At 42.6% G+C, this 21,667-nt stretch overlaps 1 pseudogene; it reads right to left on the bottom strand.

Moving 5' to 3' along the window:
* Positions 1 to 6,431: 6,431 nt before the first annotated feature.
* LOC127160474 (calcium-activated chloride channel regulator 3A-1-like) lies at positions 6,432 to 21,021 on the bottom strand (annotated as a pseudogene).
* Positions 21,022 to 21,667: the final 646 nt, after the last annotated feature.

Genomic DNA, 21,667 nt, shown 5'->3' with positions numbered 1-21,667 from the left:
TCATCCAGAGGTGCCATCGCACCTGGACCAGAGCCCGCGAGACTCTACTCCAGGTGGGAGTGCGCACCAAGGCCAAGGCTGATCGCCACCGGTCAAGGCCTCCCGTATACGTCGTCGGTTCCAAAGTGTGGCTTTCTACCAAGAACATTCCGCTCCGATCCGTCTCGAATAAACTTGCTCCCAAATTCATTGGCCCGTTTCCTGTCACCAAAATCATTAGCCCGGTGGCAGTCCGCCTTAAACTTCCTCCAGTATACAGGAGAATTCACCCCGTGTTCCACGTTTCCAAAATCAAACCCGTTTTTTTCTCACGCATTAATCCGCCAGCCCCGGTTCCCCCACCGCCGCGACTCGTAGACGGGGAACCCACCTATTCGGTCAATCGCATTCTGGATTCTAGGCGGAGGGGGCGCAGATACCAGTACTTGGTGGACTGGGAAGGTTACGGTCCGGAGGAGAGAAGTTGGGTACCAGCCAGGGACATCCTGGATCACTCCCTTATCGATGATTACAATCAACGGGTAAGGCTATCTGGGAACGTCAGGGGACGTTCCTAGGAGAGGGGGTACTGTCACGGTTCACACATCTGCCGTGTTCTCAGGTCTCGTGATCTGTATGTTTGTCATGTGATGCCTGCTCGCTCAGCTGAGCTGCTGATCAGTCCGGCACAGGTGTCTCTCATTATCGCTGGCTTTAAATACTCACCTCATTCTCCTCTCCCTCGTCCGATAGTTCATCCGGATCTCTGTTCCTGTTCCTGTCGTCACTTTAGTCTGGTCTTCGTGTGGATTGTTCGTGTTGGATGTCGTCGTGTCTTTTTCGTGCCTGCACCGGATTCACGCCATCACCACGGGACTTCACTCCACGCTGTCACCAGCCATCTTGCCCCTGCATCACCCAGCCGAGAGCCTTCATCACCGTCACTGTGTTTACCTGTTTCATTATTAATAAACTGTCATCATCCTGCATTTGCTTCCTCCACTCTTTTCACGTTACAAGGAGACCTAGGAAAATCCCGCCCTGGGTGCACTGGGCCTATGCAGAGAAACACACGGAGTAGAGGTTTTGGGAGTGTTAGCATTGCGCTGTGTACTTACCTCAGACTTGTGAGCATCAGCCCGGGAAGATTCCAGCATGGCTCTCCTCTCTCTCAACTCGGCCTGCTTCTCCAACAGCTCATGGATCTGCTTCTCCACAGCCTCCAGCTTGAGCTGCACTGAGTGTCCTCATATAAATACAATAGAAAATAAAAATAAAATAGACTGCTAGTGACATCACTTGCAGAAGTGCAGTTGTCTAAGAGTGCAGGTCTGAAAATGCAAGTGCATGTCTGCAGCTAGACCCTTCTCAAAAATTTGCAAAACAATACAAAATGGAATCTTCAAGCAGTGAGGAGAATTTTGTTGTCCATGCTCTTCTTAAAAAAGAGAAAAAGAAAACATATATTGGGTCCATCCAATTATAAGATATAGAGAGAAAGGAGAGGAGCTGCTGGATTATCCTAGGTGATTCAAAGTTTACTTCAGAATGTCAGTAAACTTTGATGCTTTGCTTGTTACTGGAGCCACATATTATAAAGAAGACCACTAATTTATGTGAACTCAGTGTACAAGGGCCTTTACAGTGCTTTGTGTTGCGAGACGCAGTTTCAGAAGCAGTGTGTAAACTTCATTGACACAACGTGAGGTATTTATTTTTTAACGTGAAAATTTAGGACTGACATTTCAGACTCAGTGCAATGAACTCTTATTTAGTTTACTTGTGCAACTAGACTGTTTAAAGCAGTCCTGTATGTCCTGTTGCAACATATTGATATAGGCTCAAAGAGTGAATGGAAAACAGGAAATGAACCCTTCAATGTGTTTATTGTCTTGCCATCATTACAGGCTGAATGTATGTGTATTATATAAGTTATAATACAGTATTTGAAAACAACTATAAAATGTAATGCTATCTGTTATTTTTCTTGGAACTGTCCTTCCCCTTCAGTCATTTCACTACGACGTTACATATGGGAACTCGCCTGAGAGTCCAATCATCTCTGAGCCTTATTCAAAAGGCCAATGAACATTGGCGAGTGGTATTTGCATGCCGAGCCACTCCCCCGTACATACGGGTATATAAGATGGCGGCATGCAACCACTCATTCAGATTTTCGCTTCGGAGCCTTCGTTTCGAGCCCGATTCACAAAACAGAAAAAGAGTTCCTGATGAGATGACTCTCTCCGCTGGTGTGCTGCCAAAAACTAAAAGAGTTGTTCTAAAAGAGCGTTTGGCAGCCGCCAGCGAGATCCTGCGGGCTGCTGTTTTCACAGCAAGAAGAGCAGCGAGCCAGCCCCATTTGAGTGCACAGTTGTGCCGCGGTTCCTCCCTGGGCAAACCGGGATCTAAAAGGGTAAATTTCTCACGGCTTGGAGGACATTTTCCCGGTATGTCTTTCCGGCCGTGCTCTTCTGCATGTGGTAGTTTCCTCGCTTCGCTGGACGGACATGATCACTGCCTCATGTGCCTGGGCCGAGAGCACGCTGAGGCAGCGTTCATGGATGGTTCATGGATTCATTGCGAACGCATGACCATGGCTACGCTGAAGTCCCGCCGCTCGTTCGCGAGTAGGCTCCCCTCGTCATCTTTCCGTGGTAAGTCGTTGAGCCGTCAAGGTTTTTCGGCTGCCGCGGTGAGACACTTGGGGGACTTCCAGGTTGTGCAGAATGCTCCGCCGGCTAGCAAAGCCCCGCGGACTTCTGCACCCCGTGTAAGCTGCCACTGCCCTGCACGCCATGGCTACCCTGCAAGTCTATCAAGCCCAGGCGTTGAAATATCTGCACGACGGTGGCCCTGACCAAGAGGTTATGCAGGAACTCCGTGCTGCGGCCGACTTTGCCCTTCGAGCGACGAAGGTCACAGCACGTTCCCTTGGCCAGGTGATGTCCACGGTTGTGGTCCAGGAGTGACACCTATGGCTGACCTTGGCCCAGATGGCAGACGTCGACAAAGCTCGCTTTCTCAACGCTCCCATCTCCCAGGGCGGCCTATTCGGCGACACCGCCGAGAACTTTGCCCAGCAGTTCTTGGGGGTCCAGAAGCAGACGGAGGCGATAAAATATATCCTGCCCCGTCGCGACAGTGCTACCACGTCCCCGGGCTCTCAACCTCCACCTGCCCGTCGCCGAGGACGCCCCCCTGCGGCCCCTAAAAAACCAGCTCCGTCCCCTGCCGAGGCACACGATGCTAGATTGGCAACTCGACGTCGAGCTGGCCGTGGGAGAGCGGCGCCGCCCCGAGTTCCCTTCTTGAGTGATGCCTTGCCTCCTCGGATCCGGACTCGGAGCTCGATATTGCCAGCGCGGGAACCAGGGAAGAAGGTAAGCGCTGCCCAGTGCAGTCAGACTTTTCTCCAGGACGTTCTTCCTTCTGGGATCAGTCCCCTTCCCCCCCAGGCTGCCCCACCGCGGTCACGTTGGTCAACGTTCCCTTTATTCCCCTGGCGACCAGGCTGGGAGCCTGGCTTCAGCTTCCCAGCCCCTCGCAGTGGTTGATTCGGACGGTACGTCTCGGCTATGCGATTCAGTTCGCCAGGCGTCCGCCCAGGTACAGAGGCGTCCTATCCACTTCTGTCCACTCGGACACACATGCCGCTGTCCTGCGTGCGGAGGTTGCAGTCCTACTGGCGAAGGATGCAATTGAGCCTGTCCCTCCAGCCAAGATGAAGTCAGGGTTCTACAGTCCCTACTTCATTGTGCCCAAAAAGAGCGGTGGGCTAAGACCCATCCTGGATCTTCGAGCTCTGAATCGGTCCCTTCTCAGGCTGCCGTTCAAGATGCTCACAACGAAGTGCAAACCAGGATTGGTTTGCAGCCATCAACCTGAAGGACGCGTACTTTCACGTCTCGATTCTACCTCGACACAGACCCTTCCTGCGGTTTGCTTTCGAGGGTCGAGTGTATCAGTACAAAGTGCTTCCATTTGGCCTGTCCCTCTCTCCCTGTGTCTTTACGAAAGTCACGGAAGCTGCCTTATCCCCCCTCTGGCGGATGGGCATTCGCGACGACTGGCTTCTCATAGCTCACTCGCGGGATTTGTTGTGTGAACACAGGGACCTGGTGCTCTGGCACCTCAGCCATCTGGGTCTTCAGGTCAACCGAGAGAAGAGCAAACTCTCCCCAGTGCAGAGGATCTCTTTTCTCGGCGTGGAGCTGGACTCGGTCAACATGACAGCCCGCCTCACCAACGAGCGCGCGCAGTCAGTGCTGAATTGTCTGAACTCATTCAGACACAAGACAGCGGTCCCTCTCAAAACATTTCAGAGGCTCCTGGGGCATATGGCAGCTGCAGCCGCAGGTACACCGCTGGGCTTGCTTCATATGAGACCGCTTCAGCACCGGTTACACGATCGAGTCCCGAGATGGGCATGGCACCGTGGCACACTCCGGATTGCCGTTTCCCTGCAGTGTCGCCGCCTGTTCAGCCCGTGGTCAGACCCGGCCTTTCTTCAGGCCAGAGTCCCTCTGGGACAAGTCTCCAGGCATCTTGTGGTTTACACGGATGCCTCTTCCATGGGTTGGGGTGCTGTATGCAACGGGCAAGCAGCCTCGGGCTCCTGGACAGGACCTTGACTGCAATGGCATATCAATTGCCTAGAGTTGTTGGCTGTGCTTCTTGCGCTGCGTCGCTTCCGACCGATGCTGCGCCACAAGCATGTGCTTGTTCGCACCGACAGCACTGCGACCGTAGCCTATATCAACCATCAAGGTGATCTTCGCTCCCGTCGCATGTCACAACTCGCCCGCCATCTGCTCCTGTGGAGTCAGACGTGGCTGAAATCGCTACGCGCCATTCACATTCCAGGAGAACTCAACTGTGCAGCCGACCTGCTCTCACGGCAGTCCACCCATCCTGGAGAATGGCGACTCCACCCCCAGGTAGTCCAGCTGATTTGGAGCAATTTCGGCAAAGCCCAGATAGATCTGTTTGCCTCCCCCCGAATCCTCCCACTGCCAGCTGTTTTACTCCCTCAGCGAGGCTCCCCTTGGCAGGGATGCACTGGCACACAGTGTAGTAGTACGCCTTTCCCCCAGTGAGCCTCCTTGCACAGACTCTGTGCAAGATCAGGGAGGACGAGGAGCAGGTTCTGCTGGTTGCGCCATACTGGCCCACCCAGACCTGGTTCCCAGACCTCGTTTCCCTCGCGGCAGCCCCTCCCTGGAAGATCCCCTTGAGGAGAGACCTTCTTTCTCAGGGGATGGGCACAATTTGGCACCCGCGTCCCAACCTATGGAACCTGCATGTCTGGCTCCTCGACGGGACGCGTCAGACCTCTCCAGCCTTTCACAGGCCGTGATAGATACTATCACTCAGTCTAGAGCTCCCTCTACAAGGCAGACCTATGCACTGAGATGGGGTCTGTTCGTTGACTGGTGCTCCTCTCGTGGAGAGGACCCACAGAGATGTCCGATTGCAGTAGTGCTTTCCTTCCTGCAGGAGAAGTTGGAGTGCAGGCTGTCCCTTCGACTCTCAAAGTGTACATTGCTGCCATCGCAGCGTATCACGATGCAGTGGATGGAGCATCCCTTGGTTAGCACCAACTGATTGTGAGGTTCCTTAGAGGTGTGAGAAGGGTTAATCCTCCCAGACCGCACCTCGTACCCTCTTGGGATCTCTCCATCGCCCTCCAGAGTCTACGGGAGGTCCCATTTGAGCCACTTGCATCAGTAGAGCTAAAACATCTGTCACTTAAGACAGCGCTCCTGACTGCACTGGCCTCCATCAAGAGGGTAGGGGACCTACAAGCCTTCTCTGTCGACGAAGCGTGCCTGGAATTCGGGCCCGGCGATTCTCACATCATCCTGAGACACCGGCCCGGCTATGTGCCCAAGGTTCCCACCACGCCTTTCCGCGATCAGGTGGTGAACCTGCAAGCTCTGCCCCTGGAGGAGGCAGACCGGGCCTTTGCGCTGCTGTGTCCAGTCTGCGCCCTGCGTATATACGTGGACCGCACTCGGCACTTCAGACGCACCGAGCAGCTCTTTGTCTGCTTTGGAGGTCAGCAGAAAGGGAATGCTGTCTCCAAACAGAGATTGGCCCATTGCGTGGTAGATGCCATCTCCCTGTCGTACCAAAACCAGGGAGAGCCATGCCCCTTAGGTGTTCATGCCCACTCCAAGAACGGAGTGTTGCCTCATCCTATGCGTTGGCTCATGGCGCCTCACTAGCAGATATCTGTAGAGCTGCTGGCTGGGCGACACCTAACATCTTCGCTAGGTTCTATAACCTTCGCGTCGAGGCCGTGTCCTCCCGTGTCTTAACATAGACATCAGGTGAACGGGAGACCGGCTGGTGTCGGCTTGCTGCGCCATTCCTACGGGATCCGTGCGCTATATCCCTCAGTTGTTCCCTCCGGTGAACCTTGGGTCCTCCATGCCCCGCAGTCAGGCCTAGCTGCGGAGTAGTGCCTGACTGTGCTCCGGCTGGGTCTCCTTCGCCCAGCAGGTTGTGGCAACATGTCTCAGCCACAGAGACCATCCTTGTGACAGAGCCCCCCCCCGCGAGTGCCTCCTGGCACGAGGAGGTAACCGGCGCCGGGGTCTTCCCCTTCCACGGGGTCCTGGTCGATCTGGGTGCGATGTATGAAAGTCGGTGGTGAAAGCAGGATCGAGGATGTCCTCGGCAGGCACCCATGACCTCTCCTCGGGGCCGTAGTCTTCCCAGTCAACCAGGTACTGTAGACGACCCCTCCAGCGCCGGGAGTCCAGAATGGTGTTTACTCGGTAGACCTCCTCGCCGTCGATGATCAGGGGGGAAGGTCCCTGCGGAGCGGTCTCCTCTAGGTTCTCCGCTCCTCCCGGGCGGCCAGCGGGCTTTAACAGAGACATATGGAAAGTGGGTGAGATACGATATTCTGGTGGAAGCTCTAGTCTAAAGGATACTGGGGTTATTTGATGAATGATTCTGAAAGGACCCACGTACCTGGGGCTAAGTTTCTTGCACGGTAGACGTAGGCGCAGGTCCCGAGTGGAAAGCCACACCCACTGCCCAGGTTCGTAGGATGGCCCGGCCCGACGTCTTCGATCGGCCTGGGTCCGAGTCCGATGGATGGCCCGTTGCAGGTGGACATGGGCCCGGTTCCAGGTCTCCTCGCTCCGTTGGAACCAGGAGTTGACTGCAGGTAAATCCGAAGGTTCCCCGGACCAGGGAAACAAGGGGGGTTGGTATCCTAGAACGCACTGAAAAGGTGTGAGGTTAGTGGAGGGTTTGCGAATGGAGTTCTGGGCGTACTCAGCCCATAGCAGGAACCGGCTCCAGTCCTCCTGGTGGTCCTGGCAGTAGGAGCGCAGAAACCTGGTCAACTTCTGGTTCAACCTCTCGGCCTGTCCATTGGCCTGAGGGTGGTACCCTGACGTAAGGCTCACGTTCACCCCCAGCAGGTTGAAGAAGTCGGACCATAATCGTGAGGTGAACTGGGGTCCTCGATCTGAGATGATATTCTCCGGCAGCCCGTAGAAGCGGAACACCGAGTTGCATAGGGCCTCAGCCGTCTCCATGGCGGTGGGTAGTTTGGGAAATGGGATGAAACGACAGCCCTTGGAGAATCAATCGATAACAGAGAGGACGGTGGTCTGACCGTGGGAGGAGGGGAGATCGGTGACAAAGTCGACGGCAATGTGGGACCATGGGCGGTTAGGCACTGGTAGAGGCTGCAGAAGGCCGGCAGGAAGCTGACGAGGGGTCTTGGAGGTGTTGCACACAGAACAGTTCTTAATGAAAGTTATGGTGTCGGAGCGGAGGGACTGCCACCAGAAACGGTTGTTAGTAGCTCGATCGTGGCCTCTAACCCCGGGTGACCCGAGCAAGGGGTAGAGTGGACCTCGGACAGGACTCGGGAGCGCAGATGAACGGGAACATAGGTTAAATTTTCTGGACAGTCGGTCGGAGGGGGGTCCTGGGCGTGACCCTCGGTGATTTCGGTCATAATGTCCCAGGCCACGGGGGCTAGAATGACTGAGGCAGGCAGAATCATCTCTGGTGGTGTGGTGGAGCGGTCGGGTTCGTGAATCCAGGAGCCAGGTCGATAAGTTATCTCGAATTGGAAGCGGGGGAAGAACAGCGACCATCTGGCCTGACGGTGATTGAGGACCCTGGCGGAGCGGAGATACTCCAGGTTCCGATGATCAGTTAGAATAGTGAATGGATGTTTAGCGCCCTCTAGCCAATGCCGCCACTCCTCGAGGGCGAGCTTGATGGCCAACAACTCCCTGTTGCCCACGTCGTAATTTCGTTCTGCTGGACTGAGTTTGTGGGAGAAGAAGGCACAGGGGAAGGTCTTGGGAGGTTGGCCTTGATGCTGAGAAAGCACCACCGGATTTTTCAGGAAACGCTAATCGGGGGCTTGCGGTGATAGACGAGGCCGCTGCAGGTGGGTTAGTAGCCGGCGGTGGAGCAGGAGGTGTAGCGATCTGCAGACCTTGTATCGCCCGAACTAGCTGCTCAGTTAAGGCGGAGAGATTATCCAGTTGTTGCTGGTGACGCGTAAGAACAGAGGCTTGAGTGGAGACCTCTGACGCGATCTGGCTAGTTGTCGCTGGATCCGTATGTGGCGAAGTTTTCTGTGACGCAGTCATGGAAGAATCCGGAGACGTAGGATCCATTTGCAACAACTTTATTTTGCACACAAACAATATCGACAGGCTTGGGTCAACAACGGCGGCCTGGTGTGGTGTAGGCAAACCGAAAGGGGTGGTCAGAGTCCAGGCAAGAGGTCGGGGCCGGCGGCGATCGAAGGGAATAATCCAAGGGAATAGCGAGGGTCGAAGGAGGGCAGGCAGCAACGGTTCGCACAAACAATAAACAGTCCGGTTGGCAACGAGTAAGCAGTCTGATAGGAAAACGCTCAGGATTGATAGCATGACTAACAAAACTTTGCGGAGAGCAGAGCAGCGCGACGCTCTGAAATGGCCGCCAAACGGGAAGTGCACCGGGGTAACCCGGAACCGGAAGTGGAGCCCCAGGCACGGGATTGTGGGAAATGTAGTGACTAGAACTCCGGTGAAGGCTCCCGCTGGCGGGGGATGGAGGGAGCCACAGAGACCGTCCTTGTGACAGTTACATACGTAACCCTCGTTCCCTGAAGGAGGGAACGGAGACGTTACATCCCCTGCCACGACCCTACGTCGCGCTGACGCCGGGCTGCGGCTCGGCTCCTCAGCGAAAACCTGAATGAGTGGTTGCATGCCGCCATCTTATATACCCGTATGTACGGGGGATTGGCAAATACCGTGTCATTACTGCCATGACAAGGTTCAGAGGTTTTAAAATGAAGTGACAGTCACGCTGTATAACCAACATTCACATGAGTTCCAAAAGAAATCAGTCATTGCATTTTAAAATAAACAAAAATATGCTCCTCAATACAAGCTCAACATGTTCAATTTTCAAAATATTAAAGCCATCACACATTACATCCAATTGCCACTATGTTTTCAAAGGTGACAGCAGTGAATGGGTGCTGTCAAAATGAGAGTCCAAACAGCTGATAAAAACATCACAATAACTCACAAATAATCCACAAGACTCCAGTCCAGGTAAAACACGTCATTCTTGGGTGAACTATTCCTTTAAGGATTATGTCAACTTTTCAGGAAGCAATGCAGTATTTTATAATCTGCACTGTGATAGTTTTCTTGCCATTCACTAACAAATTAAAACACATGCAAACAATGGTCTGTTCTGTTTTCATCCTCATGTACATTTCATTTAAGGTTAACACTTTAGAATACAGTTCCGTCAACTACACAGGAACAAATGATTAATGCATTATTAACATTTTAGTAACTACTATTGACTAACAAGAAATTCTGATTAACGAATCAGTAAGTAATAGTGCTCAGTTGAAAGTAGTAGTTCACTATTAGCTAATCAGTAATTACTATTTTTTTCATATCTCCCAGAGAACTACTAAGAACTGCTATATACATGTTCATAATTAATGTGAATGATGCTAAATGTATAGTTAATTCTAAATTAAAGATCATGGTAACCCACTAGTAATGACTTGTAATACCAAATACTTCAAAAGGAATTACTATTTTTTGGATCTGTATTCTAAACTGAAGATTATGATAACTGTCTAGTAATGACTGAAGTCATTGTAAGCTATTAAGGTATATGCAAGGTTTTGGATAGTAATGACTCAAGTGTTACTACATACTTTAGAAGGAATTACTAATTATTTGGGTCTGTTTTCTATAGTGAAGATCATGGTAACCCACTAGTAACGACTCAAGTGTTACCAAAGCTATTGGAAGTATAACTATCCAGAACCTTACAAAAATCAATAATTTTTAATGACATTAGTTATCAAGATCTTTACTTTAAAATACAGATCCAAATAATTAGTAATTCCATCTTAAGTTTTGGTAATACCCCAGTCATTACTAGTGGGTTACCATGATCTTCACTTTAGAATTAATTATACATTTTGCGTTATTTACATTAATTATGAACATGTATATAGTAGTTCTTAGTAGTTCTCTGTGAGATATTAAAAAAATAGTAGTTACTGATTAGCTAATAGTGAACTAACACGCTTCAACTGGAGTGCTAAGACTTACTGATTTGTTAATTAGAGTTTCCCATTAAAAAATAAAAATAAGGAAGCTGATTGTTGAGCTGCTGATTGTTGTGGCTGATGAATGTAAAACATCAGAGTGGCTTCTTCTTATATTCATGTAGCAGCAACAAGAAACTCCATCAATAAAAACTACTCGTTATATGACAGTTTTATTTTTAATTTTATTATATTTTTTGTACACTATATTCATATTAACATTCATATATTACAACTTGGATTTATCTACATTTTACAGATTAATGAGGGTATAAATATTAAAATGCAAAAAACAAATTAACTAAACAGTGTTCTACATGTGTTTATACATGCCTTTTGTGGTACATAAATGTTTTTAGTTATTGCATAACTTAATTTATGTGATGTGCATTAATAAAATAGCTTTGATACTAGATCGCTACATTATATTCATCAGTGACAAGGTGGTAAAATCGCTGTTTTTGAATTAATTAGTTGCTTGTAGAGAGACGTGCAGACACAGCATGCAGGTAACGTTAACCCACACACAACTGTCATCTCTCTCTTTCTCCCTCTCTTCTTTCTTCTCTCTCTCTCTCTCTCTCTCTCTCTTTCTTTCTCGATAATTGCTATAAATGCTATAATTCATTCAAATAAATGTGATCTTACTGCACTATTTCATCTCTGTGTCTAATATGAAGCAAGCAGATTGCATGAGCAAATGTGCTGTAACTGATGAAAATAACTGTCATTTTTACCCATTTGGTCAAATACTGTGCTTCGCATCAGGTGGTTCTCTGCCTCCGCACCGTGCATTTAAAATCCTTTAATGCACTGGAAACCGTTGATCCCTTACAAATATCCCTTATACACACACATACTGTATATGTACTGTATATATCTATATCTATATCTATCTACCTATCTATCTATCTATCTATCTATCTATAAATATATATATATATATATATATATATGTCAGCATTTGAAGTGGATAAAAAAAGTTGACAAGAACGGGAACTGTTCTGGTTTTAGGACACTGACTACTGTGTATATTCAAACTGACGAATATTGAAAGCAGGATTTACCGTCTACCACATATCCAGGTACGTATGGGGCGCCACTATTTTTTTGGACAGCAAATCTGGTTTGTCCATCTTTATTCTTGACTCTTACTTTCAAGCTGCTTCTTCCATTTACCATCTTTGTAAAATATCTGGAATAGATTCCATCATCTTGAGCAGCATCAGCTCCCCCATACGGAAATGTAATATATGACATATATGTACCTATATCAGAAGTGCTACTCTCATATATGTTAAATATAGGGCAATATATTATTATCACATATATCCATTTTCTGGATATATGTAGATATATGTTTATAACATATATGAATTTCCCATAGTACAATTTGTATATAAACATATATTGAAAGTATATATATGTTTAACTTTTATATGGTATTGTATGTTATGACCATATATGTTTACAATATATATCAAAATTATATATTGTATTATAAGTTATGACCATATATGTTAACAATATATATCAAAATTATATATTGTATTATATGTTATGACCATATATGTTAACAATATATATCAAAATTATATATGGTACTCTATGTTTTGACCATTTGTTACCAATGTATATACTGAATTTATGCAAGTTTATTAACCATATATGCCTAAAAGATACTGCTTATTGTAAATCATATAACACAATTCATTGCTTAACTTTATTAATTGTTTCAATTTAGTTTTCTGGGGGAAAAAGTAGAGATGAATATATAACCTGTTCAAAAATGCCAATGTACTAAAAGTTACTTGTAGGAATGTATTATAGAGTTATTGAGGGGGGAAACACTTCATGTAACTGTTTGTCCATATGTGCTCTCATCATCAATGAACTAAAATGCATTTTATTAAAATACATGAGCGATTGTATGTGAACGTCACAATAGCGCTTTTGCGCATGCGCCAAAATTCAAACACACCCGCGCTAACGGCAGAGTCTGAGCAATGGCTGCGGCTAAACAAACAGTCATCTGCAGTAAGATGTTTTTCTTAGTGGAAGGATAACAAATGTGCCAGTACCTTCACATAATAAACGACAATGATTTTATAGACGGGCACGAAGACAGACCGACATCACTGAGTGGAGTGGATGAAACGCCTTTGAATGTGGCAGCGGTGCAGGTAATTTACACTAATTTACTCAACGCTTTATTCCTACACTAATATTACATAGAAACTAAGTGTTATATGATTGTTTTGGTCTGCAAGAGCCTCTGTCTCTATATAGATCAGCTAATGTTTTAAATATTCCCTGTCATTGTTGTATATATGATGTTATGATTACAGCTGCATTGATGTGTTTTGCAATTTGCTCGCGTTAAAGTTAATTTTAGCTTTTGGGTAACAGGTTAATCTGTATGGAGATACTGTGAGCTCATTGTTTTCACTTGATAAGCAATGCCACGTTTGGAAATTATTTAAAGCTGTCTGACAAAAATAATGGATGAAAATTATAATGTTTATCTCTGAGATGTAGTCTAGACTAGAACTATAAAACTGCACGAAATGGAATTATTTAAATACAAGCACCTTGAATTCATATAGTAAATGACAGTACTTGGTTATATTGCACCAAGTGCATTGACATGTCCGTGACATGCCTAGAGTGGGTGCGTAAGCACATGTATGTGCATATTGCATAAAGGTACAGTAAGTTACACTAAAGGATGTGATTGTGGGGTTTTAAACATATGGTTAATCTATCGTAGTAAATTTTGTTCATATCATTGCTGATAATTGTGCTATTCTTGTTTGTGTCCCATGACAAGGTAATGAGTCCCGACATTCTCAGAAAATAGAAATGGAGGCCGAACCTGCAGATGTGGATGGCAGTGATGTGAATGATGGAGCATCTACACAGAAAAGGTTAAATATTTTATTGAAACCAAAACTAGCATCTGCAATATACATGTAAACAAATCAAATCAACAAAATATTTTAGTTAAAAATGTGTCTCCATGTACTATTTAATACAATTCTAGTGCATTTAATCTATTAAATAACAGTGGAGTGAGTGAGTTTTGGGATATGGTTAGATTAAACTTATTTTAGTGAATGAAGTACCACATTTCAGCTCTAATTTTGTTAGGGTGGGTACACAAAATATTATTTTATCCTTGCTTCTAGAAAATCCTTAATCTGTCTGCTTTCTAACAGCTTCATGTGGCCGTAACGTGGCTTTAAGCACTATAGATTATTAAAGTTTCACTTTGACTGTGACAAAGGCAGTAAATGTGGTGTTTATATGGAATAATTGTAATATTTATGGTACAAATACAGAGAGAGTCCCCATATCAGTAGGAAAGCGATCAAATGAGCATCTTCCATCCGAAGACTTGTGTTGCATGCGGGAAACTATTAATTGGTTATTCTACAATTAATTGTACCATAAATTATACTACAATTGGAAAATACTGTAAATTGATAAACTGTTCAGCGTGATGACGTTTAATGCCTCCGACAGGGCCTGTAGTCCCATTTAGCAGCATGTTAGCAACCACCTTTTTTAAGAAACATAACAGTTTAAAAAAAAAAAAAAAAAAAAAAAAATCAAGAGTGGGGTTTAACTGGTGTGTTTTATGTCATAGAATAAAACGTGAAAATATTATGAGTTTGTGTAAACCGCAGACCTTATTTTAGGGGATTTAATCAAAATTGTCATTCAAAAACCCATGTCATAGTTCCACCCCTCTATTTCTTTTCTCCAGGCCACATTCTCGATGCACATATTAGGTATTATGAATGTAAACACTTTATTTCATTGATGCTAAATAGCAAATTAAATTGTAACCTGTGAACTCTGTCATTGAGCATTTGGGTTACTATAGTTTAGTTCTTCATGTATATAGAGACATATAATTTGAATGGGCATGCAGGCTGTGCTCTGTCGTTGTTCTGCCATGTCCTTGTGGTATCTGGGAATATTTTACAACTACAATTTATAATTATTACATAAATAATGAGTATTCTGCAGTTTTAAAATAATCTTTAACTTTACCAACCATGTTTAATACTCAGTATATTTGTCATCTTATAGTAGTTAATCACTTTAAGATACAGGCACAGTTCTAACTAAAAACCTAAATTAAACTTTGGTACAATGTTGGATTGCAAGATTTAAGCAGGTTTTATATTTTAATATCATGTTGACTAAAATCAAGTTTAGTTTACTGTACCACCCAACACTACCAAAGCTAAAAAGTTGCTTTTGAATGTGGTGCATTTCCTGAAATCATATATGGTGCAGAAAATTTATTGTAATTATCTTATAAAAACCTAACTTTTACTTTTTTTTTTTTTTTCTTTTTTTTTTTACAGATGCTGGAATCCAGAAATTTCTTCACCTGGGGCCTACAAAAAACAAAAAACTAACCAAGCTGTGGGAATACAAACCTGTAGACCTTTAGCTGAACCACTACAATTGATGTTCTGTTTCTTATGCCTGTTCAGTGTTTTGATCAGTTATATATGTAATTGTTTCTTTTTTGTCCTGTTTGATTGTGCAGGTCAGTAACTTTTTTTTTCTATTTAAATAAATTCTGTTTAAATAAAGATGCTTCTTTGTGTAACTTTCTGTACCATTTAACATTTAAGGCTAAAGGTGTGAAATGTGCAATGCACTGCAACTTTGTAGAGTGTCTTACATGTGTCTACAACCTCTATTTAAAGATCAAAGATCACATATTAAAATATTAAATATATGATACCATATATTTCATGCATATATGTCTAATTTGTATACAACATAATAAAAACATACATATATCTCACATATATTAATAATTATATACATTTCATATATGGCAATGCATGTATTATACATACATAAACATATATTTTTGTATGGGGTAGACTTATATGTCAATATATGAAATTGTTCCATTTTCTAATAGGAATCATATATGGATATGGCATATATAAACATGTATTCAATATATGGGTATTTCATATAAGCACATATATTACATTTCCGTATGGGCCTGTAAAAGATGGATCTCTGATTTATTTGGGCACAGGTTGGAAAGGCACCTTACTGTTTGTTTATTTATTTATAGTTTAAGTTGAGTGCACACTTGGAACAAGAATTATGGTAATTTACCTGCACCATTGTCCAGCAGTTGTAATGTTTTTACAGGCCCATTTTCCGACTCCAGAGTAGCCCACACTTCAGCATTTATTACAGGCCTGTAATTTTGACTAACCTCAGCAAACACTATCAAGGGTTTAGTGCCGTCACTGAACTGCTGGTTAATGCGGGTTTCGACAATGATAGGGGGAACATTGGCTTGTGCTGCATGACTTGTTACTGTTATAGTGAAAGACTGAAGTCTTGTATTTTGGATACTGTACTTCCAGTCCCCAGTCTACCAAACACAAGATAGTAAAGGCAGATCAATAAGGGTTTGCTGTAAGTCTATTATTTATGTGTAGTAAATGTAGCTAATTACAAGTGAGAAACTCCTTCTTAGTCTTAGGTTGTTGTTGAACATATTTTAATATCATATCTATAACTCTTGGCCCAGATGCCTTTTAAGTAACAATAATAATTTTTTGTGGTCTGAACTATAATAAAGTTTACGGTCTGAACTATAAACATAAAAATGATTGAATGATTGATAACGGTTGTCATACCTCTGCAGTTCCTGGAATGTTCAAAGTGACTGTTTTCAGTGATACATCATGACTCATATTTGTCTGAGTGTAGATTAAGCCACTTGGTGACTGTATGTAAATGCTAAGAAAACTTTTTTCATAAATTATTACAAAGCTGGTTTTGTTCCCAACAGTCTGATCCACTGATACTGTCCCATTGAACCAATCAGATGTTCTTGCTCCAACACTCTCTAGCTAAAGGAGTGATAAAAATTTAACTATAAAACACTCTCAATATTGATGAAAGAGCAATAAATGTATCATGAGCAATGATCAGTCACTTGACAAACCTGAACTGGTTCGCTAGTGTAAGTGAATAATGTAAGTGAAGCAAACACATCCATCAATTGGTTGGAAGTCATGTTGTCACTGGCTATTTTAAATATTCCCCCTATTTTCAACATAAAACAGTTTTGCTTTGGAAAGTAAACTGGCACTTATAATATATGATATACACTGGGACAGATGCAATAAGTTATTAATCATGCTGATATCACTTACCAGTTTCGTTCGCCATTTCTGTCAGTGCAGAATCTGCACTGTTACCAAAAGCTAGTGTGTGAATAATAGCTCCGCTTTGTATCGCGGATGGAGCACAACTAGCAACGTTGTCCATCGCTATACCATCTGTCAAAAAAATTAGTTCACCTCCTGATACATCCCCATCCTTTTCAAGTTCCTGATGGATTTGAAGAAAAAAGGATCACTGGCATAAAACAAGCTCTACATACTTCATACTTTACAAACATACAAGATCAACAGTAGTACAATTAATATGGCACCTGTAAGCCTTGACTAAGGCCCGAGCACACATATGTCGATCCACCTACTACCGTTGGCAACAATTTGATCAGATTCTCTCTTGTGGTGTCACTGTCAATAGTAGTCAAGGGACTCAGAGTAGAAGCAGAAGAACTAAAGGTTACAATTCCAACTCTGGCTTGATCCTCAATAATGTTCCGCAGGAAATGAGTGGCAGCCTGTTGCAGTTGAAGAATTCTAGGGCCCTAGAAAATGAATGACAGAAAGACAACTTCTGCTGGTTTCAAAATTATTATTACAATTAATTTTATATTTAATATTGATTTGTGTTCAAATGAAGTCTGAAATGTCTGTTACTGAACGTACCCACATGCTTCCTGAGACATCAAGGATGAGGCAAATGGCCTGTTGTTTTCGCTGCACAACTTTGAAAGACGGTGGTGGTGGAGGGGACTGCAGTGGTTTCAGAGAATGAAGTGCATCTTTATCCACAGAATCCTCAAATATTACAGTCCATGTTGTTTTGCCACATTTGTCATTTTGCATGTTTGGGGCTTCATAATCGTGCTCATTTTCATGACAAAATGTGTTTACCTTAAAACAGAATTTCCTGCTTAATGGCAGATATGTCACCAAACACTCAAGGACAGATTATAGCTTTATGAGACTCGTGGAGGGATGGTTAACAAAAAATGAAGAACTTAATTAAATTCAATTGTGTCCCACAAAGCACTTAACTTTTCATCTCAAAATAAGTTTTGAAAGATTAAAACGAACAATTCAAACGTTATATTTTGTAAATGTGACTAATTCAGCGGTAAAAAAAAAAAAGAAAAAGAAAAAAAAAAAGATGTATATATTTATTGTGAGGCTTAACATCTAAATTACTTTGCAAATAGGAGAAAACAGTCTGTGACCTCTTTGGTCCAAGTTATAAATTCACTTAGTAGTTATTAGCATAAATTTGTGGAATGTTTGGAAACATGTAAACTCAGTACTTACAGAATCCAGGCTTGGCAGGAACATTAAAGAGCTGTTTGTGTTTTGATTTTTATTTGGAAAAAACTTGCACTTCTCTGTAGGTAGTGAAGTTTGTGGATCCATGCTGCACCGTTGAAGAGATCCTCCAGCAGTAACCTCATGCAACTGACCTTTAATATTTTTGCTACACCTAAAGATAAGTAAGATATCAATAGTATTTCCAATTTCAAAGGACATTCTAATAATATTTTCTTTTATTAAGCGTTTATAACCTTGTAGCTTCAACACGGCGATTAGAGTGGTAGAATGGTTTTTTGTCATTGGTTTCATCATACACGCCCCATCTCAGATGAGCCCATTCATGCACAAAAACTTTTCCTGCAAAATAAACAATCAAATTGTTAATAGAACAAACAGGTACTGAATTAATAGACCTTTTAAATCTCTTATTATTTCATGGTAAATTCGTAAGTGTTGTAGAAAGTTAAACAATATTCACCTCTTAATCCATAAAGCTGGATGAATGTGTCATTTAGGACGTAGTTTGGGGTGAAATGAATGTACTGACTCTCTGCTCCACATTCACCATACTGTTTAGTGTAGGGTTCATCACCCTGTGCAGGATTATCAATTCTTATTTTGGCCTGTGTTTGACAAAAGAAATAGTGTCAGCAACAGCATTTGTGATTGAAGTGACTGGAAATTAATGTTTTACCAGTTTAAATGCCATAATGCTCAGTACTTTATTAAACGACTCTGTTCTTGCATTGGTAACTTTCGTTGTGTTCCAGTGAGGTGGGATTAGTATTGTAGCTTCTTTAAAATAGACCTTTTTATCCAATGCTTTAAAAGATAAATTGACCCCTCAGTGACCATGTCCTGTTAAAATGAAAAGAAAAAAAAAATCTCTCAATGAGTGTTTTTTTTTTTTTTTAAATTAAATTAGTTAAATTTAAATTCAATCTTTTTCAATTTAAACAGCAACATTTTTTAAATCCATTAAAACCATTAATGCAAATAAAATAATAATAATAAAAAGCATATTTACCTTGATTTTATCAATAAGTCTATCATCCTGTGGTACTCTTGAACTAATTGCGATTACAGTGTCGACATAGCCATTTTCATCTAGTCTGATTCCAGTGGAGGTGGATGACAGCAACATCCATAATAAGACAAACACCGTTCTTGAGTCCATATCTGTGGAGTTTAGATGAACAGCAACAAGCGAACCCTGTCTTTAATAATATCAAGTTAACAATTAACTTAATGGGCCTGATAACAGATGGCACATCCTTTACTGGGATGGGCTGAATGATACCAATATAACTGAGTTAAATTGGTAAACTCATTATTAAAGTGTCATGGCATCATATTGACAACAGTTATCAACAGCTGTTTTTTCCCCTTATGTGACTGTCATTTGCACAGGAAAACACCTGTAGTGCTGCTTCCATCAGTCCATAAAATAAGGCTCCCATAAATAATTCGAGGGGGGGAGGAATCAGAATCAATCATAGAGCACACATAGCTCAGGATTTGTTTTGTACAGTGGTCTATTACAAACTGAATAATTAGGAAATTATATTCAGTCCACAGATTCCTACATAATAAACACAACAGAAGTCTGTCTAAATAATTTGCAAGGTTATACAATCTGGAAATTTTTTAAGAAACTAAGAAATTTTGTTTGATATTGTTTTAAGAAATATTTTAAAGTTGTTTGATGTATAGGTACTGATTTGACATTTTGTTTGCATCAGATTGTTAATTCCAGGGGTGAAAGGCGTGATAAAAATTAAACATTAGAATTTAAATCTTGAGGTAATGTACCATGGGCATTGAGCGATCACCTGAACTGGTTCTTTTGTTTGATCTTCTGTATAGTGAGGGAAATCCATTTAGTAGCTGATTAGGCAGAATGTCACCAGCTGTGATAAATTTCCCCCCTATTTTCAAAATAGAACATATGAGAAATTTGCATTGGATAACAGGCAATGAATATCATGATTTACTGTAAAAGTAGGATTTGAACACTGAAGACTTGTCTATGAAATGTAGCCTATGAACCTTTTGCATTTGATGAATGTATACATTTTGTGATGATTTTTTTTTTTTTTACAAAATATTAATGACATAAAAAATGGTATCTAATAGTTAAAAGTTATTATTATGACTCAAAAGGTTTATTCTGAGATCATTAATTCTAGCATACTTTGTATATAACTTTGACACTTGCTTTGATGTTTTTTAGTTTCAAACTTTTTCATGCTAAGATCAATCTAGAAAGTTGTACGACAGCAAAATCTATAATAAAAAAAACACCGTTCTTGAGCCCATGCATGGGGAGGCAAGGCCTGGGAATGACTCACATCCGAAAGTGGGGGAAAGCCAACCCTGTGGAAAGGAGAGCCATGAATCCAGGCTGAAGTAAGGGGACTAGAGGAAGAGTGGGGGATGGCAAGGGTTGTGGGGCTAGGATCCCAAGGAGCCTGGACAAGGTGGGATCTCTCCAAAAGGAAGGTGACATGGGCTGACCTTTGGTGGCTCATACAGTGTACATACACTGCCAACACATTAATGTTCAAACAACATGTAAAAGTGAACTTCGCATCCGATGACCCCTTTAACAAAAAAAAAAAAAAAAAAAAAAAAAAAAAAGTCATTATTTTTAATTTTGGATTGAGTTTGCTTATGAACTAATTATGCTTTAATTTAATGCACAAATACTATCAATGAAAAAAAGCCACTAAAACCATTAATGTGGTTTGTTTTGTTTAAGTTTGTTAAATAGACAAAAACGTGCATATTCACCTTGATTTTATCAGTGAGCGTGTCATCTTGTGGTACTCTTAAACCAATTGTGATTATAATGTCAACATAACCATTTCCATCTAGTTTGATTCCAGTGGAGGTGCACGACAGCAACATCCATAATAAGACAAACACCATTCTTGAGGCCATAGCTGTGAAGTTTAGATGAACAGCAATTCCCGAACCCCATTTTAAACAATGCCAAGTCAAAAATTAACTTAAAATGCCTGATCACAGATGGGATGTCCTTCACTGTAATTGACTGAATGATACCAATATAATTAGGTCCTATCATGAAACAACACACTATTACAGTGTCATGGGGGCAGCATGATGGATCAATAGCTTTTTATTTCACTTCATATGACTTTCATTGCACAGAGCCAATAAAATAAGACTCGCATAAATCATTCCATTGCATTTCTTAATTTTGTGCTACTGTCTAGTAGGTACTATACATGGTTTGAAACCTGCTTTGTGACTGTTAAAAGTGTGCTCTATGTAGTGTGAATGTGTATAGTGTCAATACAATTTGATGTACTACATCTGCCATGCTGATACTGTCATGTGACTTACCAGAGTGAGTTGTTCACAAATCCTCTCCTGTGGCCTCATGTGTATGGAGCTAATATTATGACAAAACTATTTGAATGTGAATTGTGTAAATTTGACTTATTTACAAGTGTTATTTAACAAAACTGAATATAATATGGGATTTAAAATAGCTTTGAATTTGATTTTGATTTTGATTTTGGATTTGAATTTGAAATTATTTTACTTGAATATTAAACATTAG

Source organism: Labeo rohita, unplaced genomic scaffold (assembly GCF_022985175.1).
Source record: "Labeo rohita strain BAU-BD-2019 unplaced genomic scaffold, IGBB_LRoh.1.0 scaffold_357, whole genome shotgun sequence".
Taxonomy (NCBI): domain Eukaryota; kingdom Metazoa; phylum Chordata; class Actinopteri; order Cypriniformes; family Cyprinidae; genus Labeo; species Labeo rohita.
The sequence above is the reverse complement of the archived record's forward strand: the minus strand, read 5'-3'. Positions and strand labels throughout refer to the sequence as shown.